The sequence below is a fragment of the Acomys minous genome (genome assembly GCF_964271855.1).
Source record: "Acomys minous genome assembly, chromosome: 19".
Classification (NCBI taxonomy): domain Eukaryota; kingdom Metazoa; phylum Chordata; class Mammalia; order Rodentia; family Muridae; genus Acomys; species Acomys minous.
In genome coordinates, this window is record NC_140499.1 from 9562383 (window position 1) to 9589427 (window position 27045).

The 27045-nt window shown below is 46.9% G+C and overlaps 1 protein-coding gene across 16 annotated transcripts in view; it reads right to left on the bottom strand.

Annotated features, from left to right (window-relative positions):
* Positions 1-27045, bottom strand: part of GPR160 (G protein-coupled receptor 160) — a 45915-nt gene that overhangs the window by 6255 nt on the left and 12615 nt on the right. For 2 of the 16 annotated variants that reach the window (XM_084769401.1, XM_084769387.1), the window contains exons 2-3: positions 20967-21092; positions 1007-1108 (exon numbers count right to left, since the gene is read on the bottom strand). The gene's annotated coding sequence lies outside the window, so the exon portion shown is untranslated. Of the gene's footprint in view, positions 1-1006; positions 1109-5128; positions 5252-7834; positions 8166-8945; positions 9044-12019; positions 12116-14983; positions 15056-18445; positions 18465-19096; positions 19272-20966; positions 21142-27045 lie in introns of those variants that run through there. The other 14 variants (XM_084769398.1, XM_084769395.1, XM_084769399.1 and 11 more) reach the window with 14 other exon arrangements.

Here is a 27045-nt window from a genome sequence, read left to right on the forward strand (position 1 = left end):
GTGCCCCCTCCCAATATAAATGAAAAAAATATATATATACATACACAAATCCAGCTTTAAAGCATATCTTTGGGGTAAAAGAAGCAAGAGAATGCTTTGTCTCCAATGACTCTGCAGCTGCTCACACTGCAGAATGAAATTAGCAAAGCTAAGAAGCAGCAGTGAGGATGTCCCCCCACCCCACCCCCCGTCACCCCAGTTTCTATGTGGTTCCTCCCTCACATGGAGAACAGTAGGAAGACCAGAAAAAGTGGCTAGTGTCTAGGGGACCAAGTGTTTCCCAGGGGTTCAGGAAGGTGGAGAAAGACCTGGCTCTCACAGAGCTGCTAGGAAGGGGAGTGGATGGAGACAGGCTGGAAGCAGACTGCGCAGGTCACTCTACAAACTGGAAGAAAAATCAGACCCAGGAGTAAAGGCAATGAAAGGGAGGGAGCATGCAAGAAATGAGATTTGGGTCATTTCACAGTGGCTCCTGAATATGGCTATAGAACCCAAAACGTCTAAAGATGAGACGTTTCCCAGAGGCTTTTATATGTGTGGCCCCTTCTCCCATAGCCCGCTGAAAAATTTCAAAATTCCAATATTTTCTCCTTTAGAAAAGCTCCCAGGACAAAGTGAAATCATCTTATGATCTACCTGCTCAGAGTTTTCCTTGAGAAGTATACTTGGGGATTCAGAGATGCACAGAGTGAGGCCTCAGTGTGCCTCAGTTGCAACCGTGAGGCCTTTTCCGGACACTGGCTCTTTAAGACTGCTTTGAGATCTGGCCCAACGTGGAGGCACAGGCAGACGGATGACCCCTTCTGTGCTTCCCTTGTAGGTTTTGAGACCAAGTCTCGCTATGTAACTCTGGCTCTCCTGGAACTCAGTCTGTAGACCAGGCTGGCATAGAACTCAGAGATCCTCCTGCCCTGCCCCCCCGTGCCCCCCCCCCCCCAAGTGCTGGGATTAAAGGCGCGCACCACCACGCTTGGCTATCTTTATCCTAACACCATGCTGTACTTACTTTCTTCTTGTCTTGGGCTTATTGCTTTCATTTTATGGCCTTCAGCTGCTTTCCTGTAGGTTCCTTGTGTGCTGTCTCAGTATACCAAAACATAGTATACCCCTGTGAAAGGAAACAGTGACCTTCATTAGTAGCCATTTTAGTAAACACAGTCTCTATGTCACCACAAAGATAGCAAACTTTTTAGGACTCGAGGCAGCCCAACTGCTTACTATCTGTTTCTTTGAGTAGCAGGAGGAGATGGTACTTAGCTCAGCAGTCTACTCTGAGATGCTGAGAGCAGGGCACACCCGACACAGCACTTGTCAAAGAAACCTGCAGTATACTACAGTTTTCCCACTGTCTAAACCAGTAGTTCGATTAATAATATTTTAAATAAAAATATCAAAATAAAAAACATCACTGTATTTTCCCAAACATAAAAAAAAATAAGCAAATTTGAACTGTTTCACAATTGCTTTAGTGTCAGAGAGTTTAATTCTCATCTGCATTTAATCTGCCTAGATATCACAGCTACCACTTGGCTTCTGAGAAAATTCTCTGTATGTTCATAAGATTTGGAGACTCAAAAGAGTGACTTCAGGTGTAGTCCAACAATTGTGTTGCAGAATTGTAAAGCAGTTTTACTTCAGAAAATGACTGGCTGCTCTGGCAAGAGATCACATCCAAAGACCTTCTAGGTCTGTGTGATCTGGCTGAAATACAAACATGCCTTTAATCCGAGACAGAGGCAAGCAGATCTGAGTTCAAGGCCAGCATGGAATAGAGCAAGTTTCAGGTAAAGAAAAACTTATGTCCAGGCATGGTGGTATATGCCTTTAATCCCAAACAATGAAGGTAAAGTTAGTTTGAAGAAGGAAGCACCCATGTTTAAAAGTGATGTTTAATTGAGTGGCAGAAAAAGTGACAAATCAGAGAAAGATCTGACAGAATAGGATGACCCCAAGAGAGATGAAAGGGAAGCCATTCAAGGAGCAATGCAGAGGGACACAAGGTAGTTTTACCGGGACAGTAATGAGAGACGATTGCAGAGAGAGAATGCAGGTGAAAACCAAACAAGCAGAGAGTGAGAACGAGCCAGGAGATTAGAGCAGACCGCTGAGTTAGTCTGAGGCCAAGCAGAGCAATTCAGAGGCCAAGAGAAAAGCCATATTGAATAAGCCAGCTAGGAGAAGAGTTTGAACTATCCAGCCCAAAGCTCAGAAAGGACAAGAGTGGGTGAGCTTATTTAGCAGTAAGTCTCAGAGGCTGAAAAACATTCTAGGCCTGGGATACATTATATGGAGGCTAGAAGCTTAAATAAAGTTCCTTTTACGCAGAATCTCATTTCTGATCTTAGGAACGTTTAAATGCACTGAATACAACACGAGAAGACAGGTGCAGCAGATGTTAGCACTGGGTCAGGGTGCCGGACACTGCTCCGTACCACAGCTGCACGTGTGGGCCTGCTGCATGGAAGGAGCCTGTGAAGGACACTATGCCGAGCCTTGCCAGGGATGCGCATAGCTTTAGTCCTAAGATCAATTCTAATAAACATATGGTGTGTAATTGTGGCCCAAATTATGAGTGGAAATAAAGAGGTCCAATCTTTCCATGAAAGAGCCTTCTAAAAAGAGGCACTGTCAAATTCAAGGAGTCCTGTCACTGCTGCTACCCATGGGAGACCACAGTCAGCTGCTGGGTAAGATAACTATTCTTCTAAAGCATAAATGCAAACTCTTCTAATATGAAGTTCTTGAATGACAGAGAAACAATGGTTTTGAAACTTGTTACATATAATTGATAAGGCACAAACTGAAGTTGCTGAAATACAATAAAAATTACCCATTTTATTCAGTCCTTCAGTAGCCCATATTGCCCACTGGTATGTAGCCCAGATCATTTCATCAGATATCCCCCCCTACCATACAAACCCTATCCATGTACATACAGACCACACACACACACACATAAACACACACACACATAAACACACACACACACACACACACACACACACACTCCTGCTGTTAGGTCGGCCCATGTAGGCCACATGCTAAATACTACAGTTTAAGATGATGGTGGCTCTATCAATGTGGGTCACTGACTGGGACAGAGACACTGAGGAATCACAACTGATGCATGCTATGAGCAAATCTCTGCTGCATTAAGCCACTGGGGTTTTGAGATAGCCCATTAGAGCCTATCCTGACTAGTACAAGTCCTCAGTGTTCTCTGTGTCCTTTGAAAAGTTCTAACCTCACATGTTATTTATTTCACAGCAGAAAAGCTATAGAGGAAATTGTAACTGTGAAAAGCAACAATACCAATGTAAGAAAATTGGTTAAAATTGCTATTTGATTTTAATTTTGGGATTGTAGTGCCTTTTGCATTTTCTTGTGATATATATATATATATAAAATATCTCAGTTCAGTGATCTAAATTTAAATCCAAGAAGTGAGGGTGACTTAGACATATAAGAGGTTTAAGAAAGGACATAATAAAGAGCAGAATTCAATGGAAAAAACAAACCAAACAGCAGTAGGGCTGGGCAGTGACTCACACAGGTGATCTCAGCACTTGGGAGGTGGAGCCAGGAGGACTGCACAGCCTGGGCCGTAGAAGGAGACAGACAACCAAACAGAACAATCAATGAGGCAGACTGGTTGTTTTGGCGGGAGGGTGGTAGAAACTGAGAAACTGAGCAATGTAAGGAAGATGTTAAAGTATTAGGGGGAAAAAAATGACTTTTTGGAGGCCTCTATAGCCATTAGAAAGATAATAAGGACTAATTTGAACTATTTTTCCAATAATTTAAACATCTGTGATGAAATAGTTTATGGGTTCTACCAAACTCATTCTCAAAAGAATATTGAACATCTCATTAAAGAAGCCAACCTCTGGCTGGAGAGATGGCTCCTCAGATAAGAGCAGTGGCAGCTCTTGAAGAGGCCCTGGTTTGTTTGCCAGCACCCACACAGTGGCTCATGACATCTGTAACTCTAGTTCCAAGGGGTCCAATGGCCTCTTCCAACCTCAGCAGGCACCAGGCACAACTGTGGTGCACATAAATAATACAGGCAAAACCACTCATGCACATAAAATTTTTTGTTTTGTTTTTCAAGACAGGGTTTCTCTGTGTAGCTCCTGCTGTCCCGGGGCTCATTCTGCAGATCAAGCTGGCCTTGAACTCAGAGCTTGTTTCTGCCTTCCAACTCTGGGACTAAAGGCATGCGCCACCATGCCCAACCTCACATAAAAAAATTTTAAATCTTGACTGATCCCACAAAACATTTAAAGTACTGACCCAGAAGCCCACCCACTGCCATGTGGCCCACACGAGTGGAAGACACCAGGGAAGCGCAGCGCTACCTCAGTGAACAAGTGTGGCGGAGAGACGGGAGAGAGAAGCTGAATGGTTTGTGCACTATGAAGAAAGGTGAGGGTGAAGAGGAATCTCTGATGTGAGTAGCCTGTGCTACCGCCTGAAGTTGGCCAGCTCTCCTGAGTGCTGCAGCTGGTGAAGGGCGTGGCCAGCTCTCCTGAGTGCTGCAGCTGGTGAAGGGCATGGCCAGCTCTCCTGAGGGCAGTGCTGGGGCAGTGCATGGGTGTGGGCGTTAGTGAGGGAGACCTGCTCTGGCTGCCCCAAGCAGGAGAGCTGGCCCTACCCCTCACCTGGGCAAAGCAGGAGAGCTGGCAGGCTGATCAACTCAGCTACCACTCGGCCCAGATCCAGGGCTTTGGAGTTGGCCACCCCAACATCTGCCCCATCTATGAACTGCTGGAGCACATGAACGGGCTGGGCTTCCAGAAACAAAGCTGCAGGATCTCTATAGTACAGGCCAATAACAGGAGTCCTGGTGAGGATCCAGTACTGAGAGTGTAGCAGAAGCCAGGGCCTGCAAACCAGACCAATGATTCATTGCAATGAGCATTTTCAAGTAAAGCTGTGAGGGCAGAAGGGTATACTGTGTGACTTACTGCAGCTTTGGCAAGATGCTTTTTCACCTTTTATTTTTCTTGTGGAGGGAGGTTCAAGGGCAGAGGGTGGATATGGAGTGACAGGGAGATGAATGGGATTGGGGTACATGATGTGAAATTCACAACAATCAATAAAAAGTTAAAAAAAAAAAAACATGTACTAGGGCTGGAGAGATGGCTCAGCGGTTAAGAGCACTGTTTGCTCTTCCAGATGGCGTGAGTTCAGTTCCCAGCCACCATATGGTGGCTCACAACCATCTGTGTAACTGATGCCCTCTTCTGGCCTGCAGGTGTACATGGACAGAGCACTCATATACATAACATAATAAATAAAATGCTTTTAAAAAACATGTACTAAACTTAGTATAGACATTAGCTTATGTCACAGACCAGACTTACACTAATATCCACACCAAGGTAGTTCAAGAAAAGTATATCCTAAAACAACACACTTGATGAACAAAGGAGCAAAAACCTTTAAGAACACAGAGAGGCTTGTGGAGACTGAAGCATCAACCAAGGACCTAGACTGGATGTAGGCCCCACACAGGTGCAGCAGATGGGCAGCTTGGGCCTCATGTGGGAGTGAGGATCGTCTCTTTTATGGACTCTGTTGCCTGTGTTTTGATCACCGCCCCCCTCCCCCCCCAGCAGGGCTGCTTCACCAGGCCACAGGGGAAGAAGATGCGCTCAGCCCTGACGTGACTTGATGAGCTGGGGTGGGTGGGTAGGGGGGCTCCATTTTCTGAGGAATAGGGGGGGAGGGTGTGACCAGGAGGAGAGGAGACAGGGGGTTATGATCAGGATGTAAAATCAACACATAAATAAAATTTAAAAATTAAAATCTGAATTAAAAAAATAAATACATCATTTCTCCTCTTTCTTCTCTTCAACTTCTCCCATACTCATATTCTCCCTCTTTATCTTTACTGTTGTTACATGTGAATATATACGCATAAATATAATCTGCTGAGTCCATTTAGTGTTGGCTGTATTTATACAATGTCAGGCCTGACCACTTGGTATTGGATAACCAGTTAGGGGACTCATCCCTGGGGAAGACTAAAGTAATCCTTATTTTCCTGTAGCTGTTTGTCCAGGGGTATGATGTCATGAGATTTTGTATAGATGCTAGAGTGTTTATTACTGTTGTCCTGTTCAGGTCTTGTTTAGGCAGTGATATAGCTCAGGTACCCTGGGTGTAACAACCTCACAGCCGACTTCCCCTTCCTCAGCCTCTTATCTTTCTACCCCTCTTCCATCACGTTCTCTGAGCCTTAGGTGCAGGAGTTGCATTGCAGATGCTATCAGCTGGGGCTGGGCCACTCATGGTCAGCTGCTCTCTTCATTTTAATCAGTGTAGCTTTCAGTGGTGGCCTCTGACTTCTGCCAAGAGGAGTTTCTTTGATAAGGCTAGGATGAGAACAGCCCCCATGGGCTCATAGATTTGAATGTTTGGCCACCAGGGAGTGGGGCTATTGGAAAGGATTAGAAGGATTGGGGGTGTAGTCTTGTAGTAGCAGTGGCCTTGTTGGAGGAAGTGTGCCACTGTGGGTGGCCTTTGAGGTGTCAAAAGCCTAAATCAGGCCCAGGCCCAGTGTCTGTCTCTCTCTCTCTCTCCCCCCCCCCCCTCCTGTGGACCAGGATGTGAGCTCTCACCCACTGCTCCCTAACCAAGCCTGCCTGTGCCACACTCCCCGCCATGATGGTCATGGACTCAGCCTCTGAAACTATAAGCAAGCCCCAATTAAATGTTTTCTAAGAGTTGACGTGGTCACGGTGTTTCTTCACAGCAACAGAACACTGACGAGAGGAGAGAGCTGTACTTATCAGGCTGAACGGGAGCATAGGGTGTGCCAGCCTGGCTGGACCCGGGGGATAGACATGGAATGTGCTGACATGGGACACGGTCACAAGTTCAGACATTCTTCTGCTTAATCTATATTGTTTGTTGAAGCTATCAACTATATTTTTTATTTAATTTACTGAGCTCTTTATCCCAAGATTGTTGTTTGGCTCTTTTTCAAAATACCTCTCTATGGAATTTCTCATTCATAATATGAAGTATCTCTCTAATTTCATCGAACTATCTGAATTTTCTTGGATCTCACTTTTTAAAATGTGACGATTCTTTTTATCTTTCAATTGTTTCTTTGTAAATTAGTGCAAGAAATAATGGGTTTCACTATGACACATTTGTCCTTTACGTACGTGGCTCATATTTAACTCTACAGTATTGTAATATGGACTTTGCTAAAAGGCCAGTGGCTATAGTCACAAAGCCTCCACAAGTACCTGCTGCCTCCACAGGCACAAGTCAAACCCAGTTAGAGTCACGTAGCCACAGGATTCCCCTAGAGGCCTTTAAAGGAGCCTGCGAGCTCCCCCTGGGGTCACCGCCATCTTGTATGGATGGCTGACCCCTGCATGCAGACTGTTTCTGCAGAATCAGTGCTCTTCGTTTTTACATACTGTTTGAGTTTGAGGTCTTCCTTCAGCGACTTTCGGACTCTTACAAATACCTCCTTCTGCCCCTCTCCACCGGCTCCTTTCCTGCCCAGTGATAACCATCCCCTTGGATTCCTTACCAGGCACATCATCCCTTTAGTTTATCTGGCACTCGCTTGCCACAGTTAGTGTCTTCTTTGAGAGGCACCACGTCACCTTACTCTTTATGTTCCTACACTGAGATCTGTGTATCCGATGGTTCAGATACCTCTACCATTTTGATGAAGTGGCTTTCTCAGCAGGCAACTTTCTGCTGATGATGTGGCTCTGCTTCTAGATGGCCACCACAGAATAGTTTCCCTGTGTTCTTTCCGGTTTGGTGAATGGCTCTGTGCACTGTGTGTACAGTGTATACTGACCCTTCTGTGGGCACAGCGAGCAGAGCAGGCGTGGCACATGCGTGAAGAGGGTGAAGGATTTGTGCAGTGTGAGTTACAGCCCTTTCAGACAACTGGCGGTCCTCGGGATCTGCCGGTGCTAGCGTTGCTGACCCAATGGCTTCCAGCAGGGGCGGCTGCGCAGTGGGTAAGGGTTAGGGGTACTTGTCCTGTAATCAGTCAGTGCTGCAGACTAGACACACTCACAGGCAGGTGGAAACCTCACCACTCACTCCGAGGAGCTTGTACCCAGTCTTGACAGCAGCATATTGTGGTCAGACAGGGACATGGCTAGGGCAGCAGCAGGAACTTCCTAGGTGGGGTAGGAGCGGAAAGATAAATGCTCCGTTACGCTTCCTCTATAGTGTAGCCAGGTGGACTACATGGCCAGAGCTGATCAAGTTCTCGTTGGCTGTGTACGTCTGGGGACTGGTCAATGCTTGGCTCCCATGGACCCCGCTCAAGGCCCCGTCAGCATACCCACACAGGCAGACAGCATGACTGTTGCGCTGTTCCCACTCCACCCTGCTGATGCCAGACACCTGAGTGCAGCCCTGGGAACAGGTAGCAGAACTTAGTGAGCCTTCATGGAGCCTACATGCACGTGGATGGTCGCACTCCTAGTAGCCAGCCTTCCCAATGGGAAAGCACCCTGATGTCCTGATTCTAGAAGGTGACACTGTCCTCTGTGTCACCACACCTATGCCTACAGTACAGGGCACAGTGAATGTCTGTGGAGTCCCAAAGATGGGAATTCACAGATGGGGATTCTGACTCCAATGGCAGTTCAAGTCCACACAGCTCATGTCTCAAGCTGTCTTTAGTAGCAGTGCCCTGAAGGCAGGGGTCGCATCAGTGAGATATGTGAGCTACTTTTCCAAAGGAAACGACACTTACAGACCCCGGGTTTCTGCTGGCAGTGAGCTGCAAACATGAAGATTATGAAAACTTGCAGGACACACACAGTGCGGGTCCTCTCTGCCACCCGTACCGGTGGCTTGCCCTCTTCTAGCTTGGATGTGGTGTAGCAGGCGCCAAGAGTCTTGGTTTTTCTTACTGTGCTATTGTCCCGGGCATGCCAATGACTGCTCACCTCTGAACGCAATCGCGCCTCCTTAACTCTTCTCTGTGGAGCAGCTGAGTCAAGAGCATCTCTGTCCGGCCATTGGCCAGGATGGTTATTTTTGCCACCTTTAGAGCAGGTAAAAAAATGAAAAAAAAAAAAAAACTCAAAATGTTTTTAAAAGGACAGAAATTGATTAGAAACCCATTAAAATAAGAATCAGATCATAGAACATTGAAAGAATAAAAAACCAACAGGGGAAAATACTTCCAACACATGTATCTAATGAATGACAGGTGGCCACACTATGTACATTCAGTGTTCTGGACCGACAGTAAGAAGTCGACTCATAACAGAATTGACAAAACTGAAAAGACACTTTGAGTAGAAGATGCTGGTTTCCACCAGCAGCAGCATCCTGACGCTCTCACATTAGTCAGTAGGGAGAGCTGGAACCACAATGACGCACAACCTCACATTCCCCACAATGGCTGCGCTAAAAGTCAGCAACAGCAAGTACCAGAAAAGAGGTCCAACGGGCTCCACGGTAGGGTTTGGATCTGGAGTGTCCCTGCAGGCGCATGCGTTAGAGCCTGCCTGAGAGCTACTGGGTTTGGAAACTGAGTGCGTCAGGAGGGCTCTGGCTTCATCAATAGACTGGTACATTGATGGAGCCACACGCTGATGGTGTCATTGGAAGGTGATAGAAACTGAGGAAGGTGTGGACTGATTCAAGAAAGTGGGTCACTGCAGGTGTGACTCTGAAGGGCCTACCTTGTCCCCAGCCTCCTCCTTTCTCTGTCTCTCTGAGCTGCCTGGCTTTGTTCTGGTGTGTTCTCCCACCGTGAGGTACTCCTTTACCGCAGGTTCAAAGGGCAGTGAAGCCAGTCTACTCATAAGAGCGAGGAGATGGAGGAGCCTAAAAGTCCTTCAGCTGAGGGATGCACAATGGAACTTTATACATATATATGATAGAATGCCATCCACAAAGAAAATGAAATCACGAAACTTGTAGGTGAATGGACGGAACCAGAAAATGTCAGAGTGAGGTGATCCTGTCTCATCTGTGGCTCCAAGTCGTCAGGTGTGAGCGCACAACTGGAACAGCAGCAGAAGCCAGGAAGTGAGCATGGACCTTAGGGTGGAGGAGGAGGCTAGGCACAGCAGAATAGCAGGATGCAGGTGATGTAAAGGCGGGAATGGAGAAAGGGAGGCATGAAGAGGGGAGGGGGTGGGGAAAGTCCAGGAGGAGGAGGAGGGAGGAGGGATAAGCACCATGGAGGATTCTGAAATAGCCACGGGGAATATTATTTTATATCTAGTGCATATAAGAGCATGGTGGCCTGAGGAGAACGGTCCCGATGGGCCCATACGTTTGCAAGTTTTGTCCCTTGTTAGTGTAACTGTTTAGGAAGCGTTAGGAGGTGTGGTGGTGTTGGAGTGGGTGTGACCTTATTGGTGTCACTGGGGGTGAGCTTTGAGCTTTCCCACTGCCTGTCTGTCTGTCTGTCTTGTGTCTCTGTCTGTCTCTGCCTGATGCCTGTGGTTGAGGTTGTAAAGTTCCCAGCCACTCCCCCAGTGCCATTACTGTCCGCTTCCTGCCGTGATGATAATGGACTCAAAGTAAGAAACCGCTCAATTAAAGAGTTGTCTTGGTCATGGTGTCTCTTGACAACAACACAATAGTAACTCAGACAAGTGTATGCATATCCATACAGGCAAAACACACCACACCACACACACACACACACACACACACACACACACACACACACACACACGAAGGTAAGCTACTTATGGTGATGTTTTTCCCAAGAGCCATAGATGATTTAACAAACGCCAGTCCCAGGCATGAGAAATCTCCTCTTGAGTATTGGTCAGAAGAGCCCAAAAGACTCCCCCAGACAATGTATGTTGCTCCTGTTGCCCTTGGCTGTCTCCCAGCGTTGAAGGACGTCCTTATTGTTGAAGACAGCAATGGCTGTGGCACACAGGATTCAGAGGCTTCCAGCTGGGTCTGACCTGAAGGCCCTTCCCTGAGGACTAGTTTTTATATTGCCGGAGAGTGCTATAAAAGCTGCCAAGGGAGGAACGCTTGTGAGCCACAGCAATGGCCATCAGAGAGAGAGAGAGCAGTAAGAGTGCACTTATGTCATGGCAGTAACAAGAGCTGTCTAATCAGATACTAGGCCTGACCACAGGAGGAAAATCATGCCTGGTACTGCAAAGCTAGCCAGCACCCATGGCTAGTGACATCACAGACCTTAGGGGAGGACGTTAAGTGGCAAGAACTCCCACCACTTTTGTAGACCAGTATAATTCCTAGCTGCAGACCAAACACCCTTAAACCCTCAGGTAAGGTACCTCTCACGCCTCCCCTCACCAAAGAAGCTTCTTTCTGAAGCAGAAGGAGACCATTATAGAAATCTACAGCTGGTCAAAAGCAGAGAACAGCTGACCGTGGGGAGCCCAATCCTAACCCACACGGCTACAACACAACCCCTGCGCCTAAGCTCAGGAGACGCCACAGATGATGGTGCAGAAAGCATAAGAACCAGAGAACCAGGAAGTCTGCTGCAAGACTGTGTCCTCCAGATAGGGCAGGGTACTACACCTAGGAAGTCACAACAACATGGCTGCCTAAAGGAGACCTGAACAGCAGGAGCACCAGCAGCTGACATGCCACTGTGGATGGGGGACGTCTCATGGAGCCCACCCCTAGAGGAAGCGCTGTTAGAACTGCTGAGAGGGGGAGATTCAGTCTTCCTCACAGACCTAGTCCTTACACTTATCCAATACTAAAAACACATACATCCAAGCAACACTAAATGATTAGCAGATTGTTCCCAGCTCTAACACCTCGGTGTGTGTCTCTGTGTGCCTGTCTATTTGTGTGTATGTGTGTATGTGTGTGTCTGTATATATGTGTCTGTGTGTCTGTATGTATGTCTGTATGTGGGGGGTGTGTGTGTGTGTAGGAGCTAGGAAGAATAAGAGAGATGGAGGATGCAGGGGAAATTATGTAACTATATTTTAATTTAAAAAATAAATGTTTTGAAAGGACCAGAAAAGGCTTAGCTAGCCAGCGGCACAGTGATGCACACCTGTAATCCCTGCACTCGCAGATCTCTGTGAGTTTCAGGCCAGCCTGGTCTACAGCGTGAGTCCAGACAGGCCAGGGCTACACAGAGAAACCCTGTCTTGAAAACAAAAATAAATCAAAAGATTTAGATAGCCATTTCACCACATGAAATGATTAATAATCAGATTAAAAAAGTCCCCCACAACATCCATCTTTAAGAAAATGTCAATTAAGACTGTAGTGCTACACTACCACATTCTCATGACAACGGCTGTGTGGTTTGGATAAGAACAGCCCCCACAGGCTCCTGTATTGGAATCTTCTGTCCCCACCTGGAGGAACTTTCACAAAGGACAAAGATGTGTGCTTTTGTTGGAGGTGTGCCACTTAGAGCAAACTCTGAGGTTTCAAAAGCCCACGCCATTCCCAGTTAGCTTTCTTCTGCCTTGTGGCTGTTTGTCTCAGCACACAAGCTCTCTGCTACTGCTCCAGCACCATGCCCGGCCGCCCCAGCACCATGCCCGGCCGCTCCAGCACCATGCCCACCCGCTCCAGCACCATGCCCGGCTGCCCCAGCACCATGCCCGGCTGCTCCAGCACCATGCCCGCCCGCTCCAGCACCATGCCCGGCCGCCCCAGCACCATGCCCGGCTGCTCCAGCACCATGCCCACCCGCTCCAGCACCATGCCCGCCCGCTCCAGCACCATGCCCGGCTGCTCCAGCACCATGCCCGCCCGCTCCAGCACCATGCCCGCCCGCTCCAGCACCATGCCCGCCCGCTCCAGCACCATGTTTGCCCGCTCCAGCACCATGCCCGGCTGCTCCAGCACCATGCCCGCCCGCCCGCTCCAGCACCATGCCCGCCCGCTCCAGCACCATGTTTGCCCGCTCCAGCACCATGCCCGGCTGCTCCAGCACCATGCCCGCCCGCTCCAGCACCATGCCCGCCCGCTCCAGCACCATGCCCGCCCGCTCCAGCACCATGCCCGCCCGCTCCAGCACCATGTCTGCCTGCTCCAGCACCATGCTCGGCTGCTCCAGCACCATGCCCGCCCGCTCCAGCACCATGCCCGCCTGCCTGCCTGCCATCATGCTCCTCCCCTGATGGTCGTGGACTCATTCTCTGAATCTGGAAGCCCAATTAAATGCTTTCTTCTATAAGTTGCCCTGGTCATGGAGTCTCAGAGCAGCAATAGAAAAATAACTAAGGCAGGTTGTAGTAAAGATGGCCAACACTGGATGTGGCTGAGAGAACAGAGAAATCAAATCCACACCCACTGTTGCTTGGACTCTAGGACTGACTGTATGGACACTTTGGGAAAATAATTTGTCAAGTTCTTAAAAAGTTAAACTTGATTCTACAACTACAGACTTAGAAATTCACCCAAGAGACATGAAGTCTACACAAACATCCATACACAGCAACATTATGTTGTTCCCAGAAGCACCATGTGCAATAACTACAACTATATAAATAATCAAAATGCCTACCAGTTCATAGACAAGAAATGATGTCATTTCATTAGAGCAAATCCTTCAATACAAAGAGATGGCCTGCTACAGATACATTCTCCAGCTCAGGTTAATCTCACACAGGGGCGTTAGGAAGCAAGCCCTGGGGAGATGGCTCCTCTAATAAAGCACTTCCTGTGTAAACACAAGGGCCCGAATTCCACCCTGGCATCCACATAAAGCAGCCAGGCCTGGTGATGCAAGTGTGCAAGCCAGCTAGACGGCTGGAGACAGGAGGATCCCTAGGCCAGTGAAAGAACATGTCTCAAGAAAACCAATGGGGGTGGTCCTGGGAAATACCAGAGGTTGTCCTCTGGCCTCTAGGAGCACACATGTCTTCACACACTCCACCATCAAAAAAAGCCAAATCCCCCAGACCATATGCTAAGAGCCCATGTACATAACACGTCTTAGAATTTACAGGAGACAGAACAGGCCGCTGGCTGCTTCGGGCTAGGAGCTGGCGCGGACCAAAAAGTTTTCAGAATAGGATTTTCTAAAAGTGAACTGTGGTAACAGCTTTTCAAATCTCTGAAAAACACAGATTTGTGAACTCTCAATGAGTGGGTTTTAATGGCAATGTAAATTGTTCCTCAGTGGTTTTGAAAAGATTTGCCCAACAATGTTCATAACAGCTTTATTCCTGATAGCTTCTCAAAGGGTCACAAAAGACATTTTATGATCTCTTCAAGGAACACAATATTATGGTCAATAAAAACTACTGAAGAGAAATGGAGAGATGCACCAGCCAAGGACCATGGCGAGGACCTAGACCCCCTGCTCCGATGTAGCAGATGGGCAGCACAGCCTCCTTGTGGTCCCCTAATATGGGCAGCACCGACTACTTCTGACGTGGACTCTGGCCCCACTCACTGGTCACTTCCCCTGGTGGGGTGGTCTTGCCAGGCCACAGAGGAAGAGGATGCAGGCAGTCCTGATGAGACTGGACAGGGGAGGAGGGCTCCCCGTTTCTGAGGACCAGGGGGATGAATGAGGGAGGTGTGAGGAGGGGGCTACAGTTAGGATGTAAAGTGATCAAATTAGAAATTAAAATGAAAAAGAAAAGAGATGCAGAGATGGCTCGGGGGGTAACAACTAAGAACAAATGCTGACCAACCATGAAGACCTGAGTTCAAATCCTTAGCAACCATGTAAAATGCTGAGTGAGGCCACTACATGTGTGATATCCCATAGGATATAATAAAAATGAGCAATGGCCTAGTTAACTAATTGTTATTTTAGTGCTATTTTAGTTCTGGCATTCAAACGCAGGCCTCGCACACACGGAGGCGTGCTCTGCCATTATGTTTATCACCCTGGCCCTCCACTATTTTTAGAGAACGGTTGAGGACTGCTGAAAGGGCATGAAGCCATCCATATGTACAAACGCATGGGAGAGCTAGAGGGTCACCCTTCAGGGACAGGGTGACAGCTAGGTTACATGCTAGCACTGTTTACATGGGGTAAACGTACTAACTTTAGGAGATCGTGGAATCCATCTGCGGTCCCAAAACTCCGGAGGCTCACACAAGCTGCAGAGTGGATCTGTCTCAAAACAAAAAGAAAAGTGAAGAAGAAAATGTCAGCGTCTGGGTCCTTGGGAGGTGGTAAGGCATGTGTATTAGTCAGACTTTGCTGTTGTGACAAATGTAGCAGGCAAACCATTGTCAAGGGCCAGTGAGATGGTTCAGGGTGTAAAGGTACCTGCTGTACAAATCTGATGACCCGAGGTCAACCCAGAACTGATGGTCTAATGTAGTCCTCTGACCTCCACTCATGCTCCATGGCACATGAATGCCAGCATTCACTGTGCGCACACGCATGTGTGCACACACACTATAATAATAATAATAGTGATATAATTATACAGCAGGCCGGTAATGATGGGCTTCCCCGTCCTGCAGCTTTTGTTCCACCTGGGCCCCATGCCCACGCTCAGTTGCTGTCCCACATGCCAGTCACCTCTGTCACAGCAGAGACATATTTCTGCAAGCCCGAGGCATCTTTAAGTCTAATCAAGTTGTCAGTCAGATGATCAGTCATCACATGGGGCTTAAAGATTCCTTCCAGCAGCTCAGAACAGAGCAGCGTTGAAGGAGGGCGGGGCTAGGTTCGGGAGGCAAGGGAAGAGGTAGGCTAAGGGAGGGAAGGGACTTGGGAAGACAGGGCTCGGCCTGGTTCCGTTAACTGGGGAGCAGGGTTTCTTCCTAGGACAGCTGGCTGGGTGTAGAAGGCAGGCCTGGATTAGCGAGAGGGGCTGCACTGCGGGCCTTGACCTCATGCACAGCTGGGGAGGTTCAGGATCTGCCACTTTTCCTCCCTCACCATTTGCTGACTGGGTCGGGGCACCAGCCGTGAGGAGGAAGGGCTCTCCTGCCTAGTTGGTGCCTGCAATGTTGCTAGTCTCCTTAAAAGACCCTCAGAGACATAAGAAACAGACACTCAATGCCACCATCTCTGATAAAGACGAAGAGGCCCAGTTTTTGTGCCCATTTCTAGGCTCAGTTCTCACCAGAACCTCAGTTCACTTTCCTCTCTCCTTACAGGTAGCAGAAGGCAACAGTGACAGACGATGACAAAGCCACCTTGCTGGGCGAAGGCCAAACTAGACAGCCCTTTAGGAGGGTAGAAAAGTGCTCAATAAAAGTGCAAATATTAGCTAGTGATACCAACAACACTTTTCCAAGCTAAAAGGCAAACCCGCTAGAGCGCTAGAGCTTACTGTGATGGACCGTGGACAAGACCTTCTGGAAACAAGCCTGACCGACTGATGAGGGTCAGTGCTGTGGAGAGCTTGGAACGCTGCAGATCCCAGACTAACTACACCGATCTCGGGCTACCTCATGGCCCTGAATTAGCCCGTTCCTTGACTACCTCTGTGTCTGGCCTAACATCCTGTGACAAAGGGGAAAAAAAGAAATAAAACCTTGGACTGTATGAACAGAGCCGCATTTTGAGCAACCAAAGGGCTGAGCACGGTGACAGCATCTGAGGCCCATAGCAGGGCTCTTCCCATTTGCTCTGACTCACTTACCTGACAGAGCCACCAACATCTGTGAAAAGAATCTCGACTTATGCTGGCTTTCTTTGTTCTGTTACTATAGAAACTTCCTAGGACTGTTTCCACATTGAAACACAGAATTTCTGTTCCCAAACCATGGTCACTCATAACTGCCTCCAGGATAACCTCTCTGGCTCCCTTTGAGGTGAGAGTTGTGTTTTCTCAGTGTCAGAGGCAAGTAGACGGGGCTCTTCACCGTGCCTGTGCCAGGATTTCATGAAACGTTCTTGGCCCTCATGACATTTGTGAGGTACATATACAACCCCCCTGGCTCCCCCCCACAAGCTGGTACAAGTGTCACCAGACACGCAGGAGTTCCTAAGTCCCCGCCATGCAGCAGTGTACCACAGGCTCCCGCTCTATACTGACATCAGCCTCCTCTTCCACAGTCGGGGCTAGGGAGCACTTACAGCCTCGTGAACATATGCTGGGGGCCGGGTTCCATGACTTTCACAGTCAGAGAGGATTTTAACTCCCAAAGAACAAAGGCAGAATCCTGGGTTCAAAGTCTGCTCTTACCCATTTCATGCTTGAAGCGCGCACGCGCGCACACACACACACACATTCATTTGTCAGGGAGAACTAGGTCATGGGGCAGCCCACAGATTCTCCCTAGGAAGAGCAGTCAGAGCTGTAAAGCATTTATAACTTTCTGTCTTCCAGCAGTATGAGGTGGAGAACGCGTACACAGGACAGATAGGCCATGAGGGCTCAGTCATCAACAACAGGGGAGCCCCATTGTCAAGAATAACAACAAAGGGCTAGAGAGACGGCTCAGAGGTTAAGGGAACTGGCTGTTCTTCCGAAGGTCCTGAGTTCAATTCCCAGCAACCACATGGTGGCTCACAACCATCTACGATGAGATCTGGTGTCCTCTACTGGCCTGCAGGCTCACTTGCAGGCAGAGCACGGGTTATGTAATAAATAAATACATAAATAAATCTTTAGAAACAACAACACGGAGGCCCACACTCCCGTGAGCCCTATGCAGGCACTGACAGAGGCTCATCTCTAAGGTGAGCATCATTGCTACTCTATTTTATACAAGAGGAGTGACATGGCGAGGCGAAACACAGTAAGACAGGTGGGGGAGCCAGTGGACACCAGCCCCCACACACCCAAGTCCTTGCTCTGGACTGTTTTGTTTTGCTTTTGTTTGCTCAAGCCAACAGTCAGTCAAGCCTTTTTTACTTGGCCAAGGAGATTATACACAGTCAAACCTGTAGAGTTCTAGAAAGGTCTGCCACCAGCCTGATGGCTTGCCACTTACGAAGCACCTGTGTCTGTAAGATGGGCACACGTCTTTGGGCCTACACAAGGCATTCCGTTTGCAGCTCTTTCATGGTCTACTTTCTCATCCACTAGGACATACCTACAGTGACAATCTACCGACAAACACCTCAAAGCAGCACCTTATTTCCCCCCAAACCATTGCGTGGGTGCCAGGCCTGTGGAACCCGGGGACTCTGAGGGAGGAATCCATATTCTCAACAGAACTTTAACTGTGGTGAAACTGCAGGCACAGTAGAGATAAGAACATCAACCCTATGATCCTTAACAGTAAGTTTCAAAGTGAGGAAATTCAATTCGACTTGACTTGTAGAAGCATCTGGAAGGCTGGGCTGTGGGCAAGTCCTTCAGTTCTTCACGCAAGCCGAGCTTTCTGCAAAGCCACTCCTTAGTAGCATACAGCAGGCTTGCAATTATTAGGAGTCAAGTGGGCTGCGCAGACACAGGGAGAGGTAAAGCCTGGTAGCGCGTCGGCATGCCTGGGGTCCGGCTCAGGGCAATTCTGGGACCCAGCCTCACCAGCCACTGTGCTCCCAGAATCAGGCTGGAGTTCCCAGACCCCCGGGTCCTACCTTCTGACTTACAAGGAGCTCTGTGGGCACTCCTTTCCCACCACGGGGCCTCCCACACCAATCCCACCTCTGCAAAAGAGCAAAGCAGATGAGTGCTCTAGTTAGGGCTCTGGATGGGATTAACGCTGTAACCAGAGCAGCTCGGCAAGAAGGGGTTGATTGCAGCTCACAACTTAAGAGTCCAGCATCCAGGGATGCCAGGCAGCAGCGCAAGGCAGCAACTGGAGCAGAGGCCATGGCGGAGCCCTGCTGACTGGCTTGCTCACCAAGGCTTGCTCAGTTTGGACCAGGCACCCAGGAATGATGCCGCCCACAGGAAGCTTGGCCCTTCCACATCAATCTCCAGTTAAGAAAGTACACCAGTATACCGCGAGCTTGCCCAACAGGCCAATGGGGGGCGGGGGGAGAATATGGCGGCAGCATTTTCTCTTCTTTCCAAATTGCATAGAGCCAGCCAGCACCACTGCCTCCCACAGTCTCCCTTGTTCTTTTTGTTTGTTTGTTTTGTTTTGTTTTTGTTTTTTCGAGAAAGGGTTTCTCTGTGTAGCCTTGGCTGTCCTGGACTCACTTTGTAGACCAGGCTGGCCTCGAACTCACAGCGATCCACCTGCCTCTGCCTCCCATGTTCTCTTGCCACAGGCACACACAGTATAAAACACAAACCTTTTCACATTCTCAAAGGGCAAGAGCTTCGGCCCTTTAAGCTTTGTTCCCGTGCTGGATGGCTTGGGGAAATGGCTCAGAGGCTAAAGCACTTGCTGAGCGGGAAGCAGGACTCGGGTTTGAATCTTTAGAAGCCACGTGAACAACGGGTGGCATGGCTGTTAGCAATCAGACAACAACGCAGTCACCACCACCCCCACCGCCGGCAGGACTCATGGCCCCTAAGGCACGTGTGCACCTTCCGCGCATGCGTACGTGCCTCCTACGCATGCGTATGTCCCTTCCAGTTTACAACGGGAACTCCTCTCTCCTCTCTCTCTCCCTTTCTCCCTCCCCCTCTCTCCCACTCCTCCTCTCCCTCTCCACCCCCCCAACATGTGTCTCCAGAACGGTCTCAGTATTCCCTTATTAAACCTCGTAGGTGGATCTGCAGCGTGGTGTGCTTCCATCTCTCTATACAGCTCCGCCGTTCATTTCTAACAATGGCAGCCAGCTCGCAAAGGCCACAAACATGCATGCCACTCGTCATTTCATACGTGCGCCCCTATACATGTAAACATGCATCTATCGACACACGTGTATACCATATGCACAGTCATGCAAACAGAAAAAAAAAAGTGATGCCTCATATTGGAACCCAGGGTCTAGAAGATGCCAGGCGAGTGCGCTACCATTGCCTATAGTCCCAGCCCCTGTATTCATTTGTTTGAGGTACAGTTTTGCTATGTGGCCCAGGCTGGCCTTGTAGTCTTCTGCCTCGGCCTCCAGAGTTGCTGAGATTACAGGCATGTGCTCCATACTTGGTCGGCTGTAACACACCTCACTGCTATGTATAATACTGCTACATTTTGAGATGAAGGTCCTACCCATGATCCTTCCATCTTAGCCTCCAGAGCTGCTGGGGTTACAGGCATGAGCAGTACACTGGCTGCCGTAATACTACCTCATCATCACCTATGATGACTTCCTTTTGAGATACGGTACTACCTGAGCTCCTCCCTACAGCCTCCACAAGTGCTGCGGTTACAGGTATGTGGCCACTATAGCCAACTAGTTTTGCCTGTCCTGGTACATTTTAGCCTGAAGGACACTGATTTTGTTAGCCTTTACCGAACAGGCTACTGTGTTCTACAGTTGTGCTACAAGGGCTCCCCCACGAGTTCCTCACTCTCAAACCTGTGCAACTGCTTGCTGCCTGGCCACATGTTTTATATACTGCAAGAGAAGCAAACCAAAGGGTGGCAAACAGCTCAGTGGACAGTGGAGGGGGAGCGTGAGCTCAGCAGCTTTACCGAAAGAGGAGGCTGCTTCCGTCCTCCCTTGAGCACAATTCTTAGGAGCAGAACCATTCATGTAAAAAATACTGTAATTTTTAAAAACATCTATACTATGCGTGCATGTGCACATATATGCACGCTCAAGCACATGCCACGGCGTGTGTGTGGTGGTCAGAGGACAACATGCAAAAAAGTGGGCTTTCTCCTTCTACCATGTGCTTTCTGGAGACTGAGCTCAGGCTGTTCGCTTGTCACCTTGCCTTCTGAGCTGTCTCTCTCAGGTCCAAATCTAAGTGTTCGAGGCAGGCTGTGTTTTCTTTTTAACTCTGTGCTGGCCTAGGTAAACCTTTCTGTCAGCTGTATAGGACTCATGTCCCCATAGTGTGTCACCATGGGGATGTGGTAAAAGAGTTTGTCAGAACGAAGCCTCTAGAATGTCGTGTGGCGCCAGAGAGGGGGAATAGTGCAGCCATCACTTCTCACAGAGCACTTTTACTCTTGGTGCTGCCAATGAAAGGCACCAAGGCTTGCAAGTACCACACGCACGCCGAAAGCTGGACACCTGCTCCACTCTGCACACACACGTTACTCACTCTAGGAGTCGACGCTTATCTGATGTAGCTCATCCCTTCACGACTGAAGCCATTCAAGGTCAGGGTGGCCTCGCATGACACAGTCCTCAGGGTGGGTAGGCTCCTCTGGAATCCGAAGGTATCGCCCTATAAAGCGACAAGAGTGTTAACAGCTTCTTTGGACCACCTTGCAGAACTGGAATTAAGACACTGGTCAGCCAGACCACGCCCTGATCAAGACTGCTTACTTTTAGTGCATCTCTCTCTCTTCGCCCCAATTCCTTCTCCATTTCAACCTCAAGTTCGTATTTCCTTGAAGAGGAACTTGGGGCCACTCGACCCCTTTGTTTGTCCCTCTTCCCAGTATGGTGACTGAATTGGCACAAGGGGCGGGGAGAACGGGGTAAGCCTAGCTTGTCCAGACTGCTGAGCTCAGGCTTCTGCCCTAAGTCACGCTGCTTTACCAACCACAGGCCATCAAGCTAACTAGCGAGTCTTCTCAGCTGTGGTCAGGTGGACTGTGGGAAAGCACGAGGATGCACGGGCAGATTCCCAGAAGGGCTGTAAAACAGCCAGGGGAGGCAGGGTGTGTCCATAACCCCAGCAGTGGCCCCGGGAGCTTGGGCTAGCCTAGCTGAAACGGTGAGCTTCAGTAAGATCACCTCTCCTATCTCTCACAAAAACAAGGTGGAGAGCTGGGCGGTGGTGGCGCATGCTTTTAATCCCAGCACTCGGGAGGCAGAGGCAGGCGGATCGCTGTGAGTTCAAGGCCAGGCTGGTCTACAAAGTGAGTCCAGGACAGCCAAGGCTACACAGAGAAACCCTGTCTTGAAAAAATCAAACAAACAAAAAAAATGATGTGGAGAGTGACAGGGAAGATAGCTGACGTCAACCTCTGGCCTCCACACCCCATTAACAGGTGAGCGGGCCAGTGTACATATACATTGTTGCAGTATTTTGTATCTGTTCGGCCTACAAAGCAAATAACTGACACAGAGAGACTAAAGCTGCCAGGGAACTTCTAATCTACTCGTAAACTAAACAAACTACTCTAAACCTTATAACACACATATATTCCAAACACTTGCCACTATGACCCCTGGGCCTGTCCGAGTCCAGTTCCCACCATCCTCCTCCAACCTCCAAAAATCCTCTCCCTTTCCAGGAAGTCCCGCCTTCCACTTCCTGTCCTATACTCAGCTGATTGGCTAAACAGCACTTTATTGATGGTTGATACATTCACTTAGCATTCCTCCACAATTCCCCCTTTTAGTCTAAAAAAACCTTTTACTTACACATTTATATCATTACTCCAATGTACAATATATATACACAAGAACCACCAATCGTCATATTTATGTTATAATGTTTTGCTGTCTTCAACCCCATCAGAGAGTTGAGAAGGAATAAACTCAATTAGCTGAGTAAATAGGAAGTGCAGGTTAGCAGCTTCCAAAATGAAAAAAAAAAAAATGACAGAGACACTTTGCTACCTGAATAGTCACTCAAAACTCTTTAACACATTGGACAAAATTCCCTGAATTTAGTCTCGTTCTTTCTCTGAACAAAGCCAATAATAACACAATAAATTCTCAATGAAGATAACCCTCCATAGCCCAAGACCTTACTCAACCCCCCTTTAAGAGAAATGAGACGGCGTTCTCTTTTTAAGGCTTCTTCAGGCTGATTTGGGACAAATAATATCTATACAGGGGCCCAAATAAAACTAGGAAAATGGTTAAGCAAGCTAGAGATAGCATTTGTGGTCCAGTCTCTAATTGTTGAAAATTCAAGCTTAATAAAAGTCCTATGTGGACTGATATGCTGGACCAATTGGAATCAGGAACTTTCTCCAAAGCTGTCTTGGGAGATGTTCTGAAGACAACAGCAACCAAAGCAGTTGTGGATGGAACATGAGGAAAACAGCATGTCAGCATGTCAGCATGCTGGAGGATGAATCCTGTTGGGTCTGATCCAGCATCAGTGTCTGGTACTTTAATTCTGAAATTATATAATTTCTCACAAGCACTATACAATTCCCAAACTATAAAAACATGAGGTGTGCAGGATGCACAAGCATTATACAATCGAGGCTAGTCCTGTAGTTTAAATTCATGTACTTATAGACTGACTTAAGTCAGTAGTCTCTTTTTCATCCAGGTCTGTTTTATTTTTACCTCTTTCAAAAAGGAAGTATATAATATTACCATTACCAAAGACCATACAATCATTATTTAACTGAAATCAAAACAAGATTGTATAGCTATTAATGTCCTTCTCTAGGCTCTGTGGCACCCGATGAATAGGTTAAGCTGCTACCTGTTTCCCGAGGAAATGCACCCCGTTTTAGAGACAACTGGTTGCCCTGAGCAAAAGAAGAGAAGGCATTAAGCCTTAAATAAACTTATGCATACCCTAGGCACCTTGTTACCTGGGTTTACACACTTATATAAAACTCCCATTTTTGAGGAGTTTACGCATACCCTAGGCACCATGTACCTGGGTTTACACACTTATATAAACTCCCATTTTTGAGGAGTTTACGCATACCCTAGACACCATAAACCTGGGGATTCACAGTTGTTTCAGGTGCTTTTGTCTCACCCCTTCTCTCCATAGGGATGGACACTTCCACCTTTTAGACTAAAGGTCCTTCTCTAGGCTCTATGGCACCTGATGGATAGGTAAGGCTGCTACCTGCCTCTCGAGGAGATGCACTCCGTTTTAGAGACAAACCAGTTGCCTGAGCAAAAGAAGAGAAGGCATTAAGGTTGCCCTTTTGAGTATGTGAATTTTTGCCTTTGGGTTTTTAGGATCTAACTAGGCTGACGAGTATTTTGTCTCCTGTACGTCCGAGGTGTCTTTTTGCATCTGGTGTGACGCCACCTGTCTCCCATGAAAGCAGCTCATGTTTAGAGGAATAAGCTGGCTGCCAGAGCAGTGACACCTTAACTTCGCAAACGAAAAGCCTTTCAACGTGGAAGGCATGCAGTTTGCATGTCTGTTCATGAGAAATTTGTGGGTTTAAATCCTAGGCTGTTTAACAAGCAGCTTATCAGTAAGGGGGTCACACCCTGTGGAGACCAGCCTGGTCTAGAACTTACAGAGATCTGTCTGTCTTTGACTTCATGGTGTGGGGATTAAGGTTGTATGTATGATTTTCAGGGGGTCTTCCTCTATCCTATCTAATTTTTTATCAATTTAGATCGAACACACAATTTTTCCTTTCCTGTATGAACATATGCAAAACCTCTACCCCATCGTAACACACTTCCTGTTCTCCATTCTGAGGTCAAGATGTCTTTGAAATAGACAGGCTGTTCTAATTCAGCAGATTTTTCTGAAATCCAATCTCTCTGCCGCTGTCATGTTTTGTTCATTAGCATTCAAGACATTCAAAGTCAATAAGGCATTATGTAATCTACCTCTTGAGGTCTTTGATACCCCTTTTTGTTTGATGAGCATTTCTTTTAAAGTACGATTGGATCTTTTTTTTTTTTTTTTAGTTTTTCAGAAACAGGGTTTCTCTGTGTAGTCTTGGCTGTCCTGGACTCAGTTTGTAGACCAGGCTGGCCTCGAACTCACAGCGATCCGCCTGCCTCTGCCTTCTGAGTGCTGGGATTAAAGGTGTGCGCCACCATGCCCGGCACAACTGGATCTTTCAATGACTGCTTGTTCTGTGGGATTATGTGGTATACCTGTAACATGTTTTATGTTATAATACATTAAAAATTGTTTCATTTTATTAGAGACATAAGATGAAGCACTGTCAGTTTTAATTTTTTTAGGTATACCCATTATCACCATGACTTCTAGTAAATGAATAATAACAGAATCAGCCTTTTCAGAACTCAAAGCCTTTGCCCACTGAAATCCTGAACATGTGTCTATAGTATGATGCACATACTTCAGTTTTCCAAACTCTATAAAATGAAATACATCCATCTGCCAAATTTCATTTCTTTGATTCCCCCTAGGGTTACTTTTCCACAGGTAATAGAGTTTGGTTATATATAGAACAAACCGGACATTTTTTCCACAATTTCCTTGGCTTGTTGCCACGTGATAGAAAACTCCCTTTTTAAACTTTCACTGTTAACATGGTGTTTTTTTTTTAAACGAAATTCTGAAGCTTCTAACACTTCTGATCAATAGTTGTCATCTCATCATTACCATGTGCTATAGGTCCTGGTAGACCCGTGTGAGATCTTATATGAGTTACATACAATGGATGGTTTCTATTTCTGATCACTTGTTGTAATTGAATAAATAGTAAAGTTAATTCAGAATCATCCTGAATTAGGTCAGCTGTTTATTCAGTACAACTCTTTCAGCATACTGAGAGTCAGTAACTATATTAAGAGAGTCTTCAAACTTTGATAACACCAGCAGAATTGCATATAATTCTGATTTTTGAATGGAACCATAAGGACTCTCAACTACCTTACTTATATTTTCTGATTTATAACTTGCTCTTTTAATATATATATATATATATATATATATATATATGGGAAAGATTAAGCTTTGTCGCAGGTGGAAGCAGTCTTGGCGGGCTTTACCCTTGGGGCACACCATGAATACCTTGTGAGAGACTGTTTGGAGTCTTCCTGGGCTTGGAATTCAGGAAGCCTACCTAGGAACCCCACCGTGGCTATTGTTTTCCTAATTGACCCTCGAAGGGAGAAGGGACCGCCCTTTGCATGTGACTGGGAAGGTGGGGGAGAGAAAAACAAGAGGTAGAAGGAGAGAAGAAGAAGGCGCGGAGAGAGAGGAAGGGACCGGGCCAGCTCGTGGGACTGAGACACCTAAGGACCCGTCCTGCCGAACGGATTCCAGGAGGTTTTAATCTTCTGTCCCTTTAACCTTTTTTTCCTTCTTGTATATGCTAGTTGGGTTGTATAATAAAGTTTAATTGTTAATAAACTGAGCCTATATATATATATATATATATATCCTGCTCTTTTTGATTTATTAGCATCAGTGTAAAATGTAGGAGCACCAGAAATTGTAATCCTCTTTACTATATGAGGAAGAATCCAATTAGTTCTTTTTATGAATTTAAATCGCTTGCTATTTGGGTATCTGTTGTTAATTTCTCCCAAAAATTCACTACAAGCCCTCTGCCAATGTGTATTGTTGGCCCATTGGCCCATAATGAGGCAATCTCAGCCTTAGTAAAAGGTACCACCCTCTCAGCTGGATCTATTACAGCTAACTGACAAAGTCTCGTTTTTCCTTTTACAATCAAATCAGAAACCTTTTCTATGTAGGTTTTTAACTTTTTACTTTGTTTGTGGGGTAAAAATATCCATTCTAAGGTACAATCTTCCCTTTGCATAACAATTCCTGTAGGAGAATGAGTAGAAGGCAAGATAACTAAAATCCATGCCTTCTTTGGATCAATGTGGTCAATATATGAATCTCATAATTTCCTTTCTACCAGAGCCAGTTCCTTTTCAGCTCCAGCTGGTAGCTTTCTTAAGCTATTCAAGTCCTTATCACCTTGTAGAGTTTGAAATAAATTAGTTCTTGGGTGGTTAAACCAATTGTAGGCTGCAGCTAGTTAATATCTTCCAGCAACCTTTGAAAATCATTAAGAGTTCTTAACTGATCTCTCCTGATTTGTACCTTCTGTGGTCTAATTTCCTGTAGGCCTATTTTGTATCCTAGACAATCTACAGAATTCCTTCCTTGTATGTTTTCAGGGGGCAATCTGTAATCCCCAGCTAGGCAAGGTTCTATTTAATTCCTCAAAAACCTGTTCTAATATACTTATATCTGAACCAGCCAATAAGATATCATCCATATAGTGGTAAATTATAGATTGAGGGAATTTCTTTAGAATTATCTCTAATGGGGCTGTTGTACAAAATATTGACACAAGGTAGGACTGTTTAACATTCCTTGTGGTAAAACTTTCCAATGATATCTCCTTATTGGGCAGCTTCTATTAAAAGTAGGTACTGAGAAGGCAAATCTCTATCATGTTTATGTAAAAAAAATCGTAAAAAAGCAATCTTTTAGATTAATCACTATAATAGGCCATTCCCTAGATAGCAAGGAAGGCAATGGAATTCCGGATTGTAAAGTTCCCATT